The sequence below is a fragment of the Prunus mume genome, linkage group LG5 (assembly GCF_029339155.1).
Source record: "Prunus mume cultivar Tortuosa linkage group LG5, ASM2933915v1, whole genome shotgun sequence".
Classification (NCBI taxonomy): domain Eukaryota; kingdom Viridiplantae; phylum Streptophyta; class Magnoliopsida; order Rosales; family Rosaceae; genus Prunus; species Prunus mume.
The window spans coordinates 12,573,447-12,578,660 of NC_142702.1; the positions used below are offsets into that span (position 1 = coordinate 12,573,447).

The following is a 5,214-nucleotide window of genomic DNA, read 5'->3' on the forward strand; positions in this document are numbered from 1 at the left end:
GTACAATAAAAGGGGGAAAGGATGTGGCCCTGCACATACTGAGATGCAGTCCTACATTGGTGTGTTGGCACGCTCCAGAGTCCCACTTGTGGACAAGAAATGGGCTGAAATCCCCAATGATATAAAGGAGCAGATTTGGGAAGCCGTTGACATGGCTTTTGTGGTAGGTCAAGGGGGCAAGACCTCGGTGTTATCTTCTGCTGCCAAGAAATGGAAGGATTTCAAGTCTACACTGACAAGGCATTATATCCTTCCATACATCAAGGAGAGGGAGAAATTAAGCCAACCCCCTGAAGTATATAAATTCATAGAGAAAGCAGAATGGGATGCCTTTGTAGCTTCAAGGTTATCCAAAGAATTTGAGTCTGTGCATTCTCAACATGCACAGATTAGGGAGAAACTTGAGTACAATCATCGATTGTCTCGAAAAGGATATGCTGGTTTGGAGGATCAATTGGAGGAAACCATGCCTGGGGTAGAAATTGATCGATCTACCTTATGGAAGAAAGCTAGACAGGACAAACATGGTAACATCCTGCAGGATCCAAAGGTGGCAGAGAAAGCAAAATTAATTGTAAGCCTACACACTCTGTTTTAAATTTTTATTAAACTGTTATATATAATTCTTATTACGTCCTAATGTTATATTTTTTCGTCGTGTCAATGATTTTACTACGTCGAAATATTTTAAAAACGTCGTGAAAGATCTAAAACTGGAATCACAACTCGTTTTCTGTAAGTATAGATAAGACGTCGGTGGTTAATTTTTTCGTCGTTTTAATGTTATTACTACGTCGAAATGTTTTCAAAAACGTCGTGAAAGATCTAAATCTGGAATCACAACTCTGTTTTCTGTAATTACAGCAAAAGACGCCGGTGGTTTATTTATTGCGTCGTTTTAAATCTAACCACGCGGTTTTAATTAACGCGTTATAAATATATTATAACGTCCGATTTCTATTTTGGTGCGTCGTGTGAAATTATATACTGCGTCGCTTGTTTATAAATAACCGTCGTGTGTTTTCTTGTGCTGACTTTTTTGTATGTCTTTGTTTTAGGATGAATTGCAAAAACAAGTGGCTGAAGGCAGTCTGAGTGTAACTGGCAGTAATGATGTCTTGACCTTGGCTTTGGGTCCCGAGCATCCAGGGAGAGTAAGAGGGGTAGGTGCTGGGATTTCCCCTAGGCAATTCTTCAATTTACCTAGACCACAGAGGGTAAAGTTTGCTGATCAATTGAAGGAAAGTGTAAGACTTGTCCTTCAAGAGGAGACTAAGAAGATGGAAGCTAGAACCAAACAATTAGTAGAGGCTGAGAGGGAACATTTACTAAGTCAGCTTTCCCACCTCATCCCCAATTTTGATCCAAGCATGCTTAAACCGAAAACTAGCCCCTCTCAAAACCAAGGTCTACAGCAAAGCCCCATAAATCCAATGTCTGATAAAGCTAGCTGTTCTGGGGCTGAAGGGAGATCCCAACATTTAGAGGATGATACTGCCAAAAATGGGGAGCAGCAGGAAGAAACGGTAACATAACTGAACTTTGAATTCTCTGTTTTTTTTTTACATTAGACGTCGTTATTATGAATAAACCCGTCGTTTTAAAACCATACCACGACGATTTTATAAATAACCCGTCGTTTTTATTTAAATATCACGTCGTATTTAGTTTACTTGTTTTACACGCCACTAGACGTCGTACTTTGTGGTTTTTAGACGACGGTTTTAGTCCTTAACGACGTAATATACAATTACCACGACGTTTATTATTTACCATCGTTTAATAATTTTAAGACGTCCATAATTCTTACATACCGTCTTAGGTTATGCCTTACCACGACGTTTTGGTTTAATTTTTTTACTCTCTGTACAATCTGTCTTATATATATATTTCTTTATTATTTAAAACAGAAATCTGGGGCTTTAGATAATCAAGATGAAGAGAAGAAAGGAGAAAACAAAGATGAAGGGAAGAAGGAAGAAAAACAAGAGAAAAAAGATGAAGGACAAAAGGAAGAAACAAATGATGAAGAGAAGAAAGAAGAAGAACAAGAAGAAGAAAAGCATGACGAGGAGGTATATTCTCATAACTTTGCCTTTTTAATTTGTTTTTCACATTTCAGACGTCGATATTTTTCTTTAAACCGTCGTTTGTTTTCACATTAGACGTCGGAATTTATTTTCTACGACGTCTATAGTTATATAAAACGACGGTATTTAATTATCGTCGTTTAAATTATAATAAGACGACGTTTTTTAATTTAAACCGTCGTTTTTAATGAATTACCACGTCATTTTATTTTGCTTTATTTCTTTAAACAGGGTACTGAAGTAGTTGATTATTCGAATGTGGATGTGCCATCTTCCTTACAGTCCCTTTGTCGTTATGTGGAAACGACACTAAAGCCTCAGGAGAAGATCATGACCTTCAACATTGAGAAGGAGGTGTTTGGTGCAGCTCGAAGTACCTTCATCTTGCATGAAGATATTACACAGTTTGCAGGCATGGAAGAAATTGGGGCTACTGTGGTTGCAGTATATATGAGGTTTGTCATAATCAAATATCAAACATTATATCATAAGACGTCGGTTGTTTAATTATTACGTCGTTTTAAACCACTAAAAACGTCGTTCTTTTTCTACCGTCGTGATAAATTAGTTATCACGTCTGCTTTCTATTTCATTTCGTCGTGTGAAATTGTATAATACGTCGTTTGTGTATAAATAACCGTCGTTTGTTTTATATATTTAGGTGCTTATATGATGTTTTGAGAGACGCAAATATGTGCAGCATGGTTGGCTTTATCGACTGCTCAAGTTAGTGCCAACGCCGGGTCACTAATCGATGATCACGAATTGTAGCCAATCGACTTCAAAAAACAGATGGTGAACAGATTTTCATGATGCCTTACAATCCAGGGTTAGTCTCCTTAAAAGGATTTTGTTTGTATGATTTTCACTAATTAACCACTTATAAAACTGTTTAACTAATTCTGTGTCGTTTGAAACATCTAACCACGTCGGTTATTTATTTATTGAGTCGTTTGAAACAACTAACCACGTCGGTAGTTAATTATCGTCGTGATAAATTTATAATAACGTCGATGATTAAGTTATTACGCGTGTGAAACTATATAATACGTCGGTTTTTATATTAACCGTCGTTTTTTATTTTATTTTTGTGCAGCCGTCATTGGGTCTTGCTGATTGTGAGGGCAAAGAGGGAAACCGTCTATTTTCTGGATCCTCTGCCGAAATCGTGGGTTGATGAGGAGGGCAAAACATCGTGAATGTGCTTTAAAAATTTATAATTCCCACATAGGCGTACCAGGCCGTAAAGCACCAATCTGGAAAACTCGCCAGGCACACCAAAGCAACCCAGCAGTGTCGAATGCGGGTATTATGTGATGCGCTTCATGAGGGACATCATCATGGATCCTTCCTTGGAGTTTGAGAAGAAGGTAAGAATAAAATTTTCAGAAACATTTTTTGTGGTTTTTTGTATTATCAACGACGGTCATTTAAAATTACCGTCGTTGAATCGATATACTACGTCGGTTATGATAAAACAACGTCGTCTGTCTCTGAATTTCTTTTTGTAAAGCTTAATAATCATTGTTTATGGATTGCAGTTTGCCAAGGGAAAAGATCAAGCGCCATACCCCCAAGCAGCCATTGATGAAGTCAGGAAAGAATGGGCAGAGTTTGTTTGCCTTCATATGGATTAGATGATTGTTGGAACACTTGATATTTTTATATAATATATAATTTTTTCTATAATATATAATGTCCAAATTTTGTTTATAATATACATCCTTTTTTTCCCTGAAAATTTGTTGAGGTTTTCATATTATAAAAGAAAAAACAAATTGCGTAACCGACGTGTAATAACTTTCCAACGACATAATTATGTAAAAACCGACGTAAAATGATATTTAGACGTGATGGGGCGTACATAAGACGTCGTTTTGATGACAATTTCGCCATGGTTTCGCTTTTAAACGACGTGCTTTTGAACAAGTAAGTTGTTTATTAGGGTTTAGGTTAATACCTTATAACGACGGTGATTAGGTCGTTGAATATGTATTTTACGTCTGATGGTGAAACATCCGCCATGGTTTCTCTTTTCAACGACGTCTTTTTACATGTGAGTCGTTTATTATTATTTACAACGTCGTGGTTTGTTGTTGACATAAGAATATTTTATTATTTTTAATTCAAAATTTTAAAAATAAATTTAAAATAAATTCAAAAAATTCAACTTCAACTCCTATGAAGTCATTGATATATTTTCTTCCCCCTAAAACCCAAAAAAATGCAGTTTGTGTAATAAAAGATTAAAATGTCCAACCTAAATAAAATTGTTTTGATGAGTCATAGCATCACTTACATAGTTTGATGGTTTAGGGTCTAGGGTTTGGGGATTAGGGTTGTTATTTATTAGGGTTTATGGTTAAAGTATAATTTTTGGGGTTTAGGGTTTATGTTTGTTATTTCTTAGGATGTAAAACCATAAACAATTTTATAAAATTAAATTTTACAAATATATAATTTAGGGTTTTAAAGTTTAGGGTATTACTTTTAACGACGGTGATTGAGTCGTGGAATACGGAGTTTACGTCGTATGGTGAAAAATCCGACGTCGTTTCTCTTTTAAACGACGCTTTTGTTTACACGTGAGTCGTTTGTTATTGTTTACAACGTCGGTAGTTAATTAACCTCGCCGTGGTTTGTTGTTGACATAAGAATATTTTATTATTTTTAATTCAAAATTTTAAAAATAAATTTAAAATAAATTCAAAAAATTCAACTTCAACTCCTATGAAGTCATTGATATATTTTCTTCCCCCTAAAACCCAAAAAATGCAGTTTGTGTAATAAAAGATTAAAATGTCCAACCTAAATAAAATTGTTTTGATGAGTCATAGCATCACTTACATAGTTTGATGGTTTAGGGTCTAGGGTTTGGGGATTAGGGTTGTTATTTATTAGGGTTTATGGTTAAAGTATAATTTTTGGGGTTTAGGGTTTATGTTTGTTATTTCTTAGGATGTAAAACCATAAACAATTTTATAAAATTAAATTTTACAAATATATAATTTAGGTTTTAAAGTTTAGGGTATTACTTTTAACGACGGTGATTGAGTCGTGGAATACGGAGTTTACGTCGTATGGTGAAAAATCCGACGTCGTTTCTCTTTTAAACGACGTTTTG

The 5,214-nt window shown here is 35.2% G+C and overlaps 1 long non-coding RNA gene across 1 annotated transcript; it reads left to right on the forward strand.

Moving 5' to 3' along the window:
* Positions 1–1,072: 1,072 nt before the first annotated feature.
* Positions 1,073–2,023, forward strand: LOC148916961 (uncharacterized). Its single transcript, XR_016127501.1, has 2 exons — positions 1,073–1,526; positions 1,911–2,023. It is a non-coding gene; the product is annotated as an uncharacterized LOC148916961 (long non-coding RNA).
* Positions 2,024–5,214: the final 3,191 nt, after the last annotated feature.